The sequence below is a fragment of the Lipotes vexillifer genome, unplaced genomic scaffold (genome assembly GCF_000442215.2).
Source record: "Lipotes vexillifer unplaced genomic scaffold, Lipotes_vexillifer_v1.1 scaffold182, whole genome shotgun sequence".
In the NCBI taxonomy this organism is placed as follows: Eukaryota; Metazoa; Chordata; class Mammalia; order Artiodactyla; family Lipotidae; genus Lipotes; species Lipotes vexillifer.
In genome coordinates, this window is record NW_006798798.1 from 4,931,991 (window position 1) to 4,932,505 (window position 515).

A 515-nucleotide genomic window follows, 5' to 3' on the forward strand; every position below is an offset into this window, starting at 1 on the left:
GATTGTAGGCTGAGACTCTTCTTTGTCCTGAGATGGGGCTCTCTGCAGGAGTTAGGGTGCCCAGTAGGAGGAGTGTTTGCCTTGTGTGAGGCTTTGCTGTAATTGGTGAGCAGATCCAGAATGGAGGACGGTCCCTTGAGAAGAGAGTGGGTGGAGTGGGGCATAATCCAAGTCACGAGGGCAACTTGGCCTCTGTAATCGAATCTTTTCTACATCTTCTTACACTCCTCACCCCTGTGTCTTTGGAGGGATTGTATACTTCTGTTCACTGGATAGTTTTTTTGTTTTTGTTTTTTTTGTGTGTGTGTGTGGTATGCGGGCCTCTCACTGTTGTGGCCTCTCCCGTTGCGGAGCACAGGCTCCGGACGCACAGGCTCAGCGGCCATGGCTCACGGGCCCAGCCGCTCCGCGGCATGTGGGATCTTCCCAGACCGGGGCACGAACCCATGTCCCCTGTATCGGCAGGCGGACTCTCAACCACTGTGCCACCAGGGAAGCCCAGGACTTGTATTTTT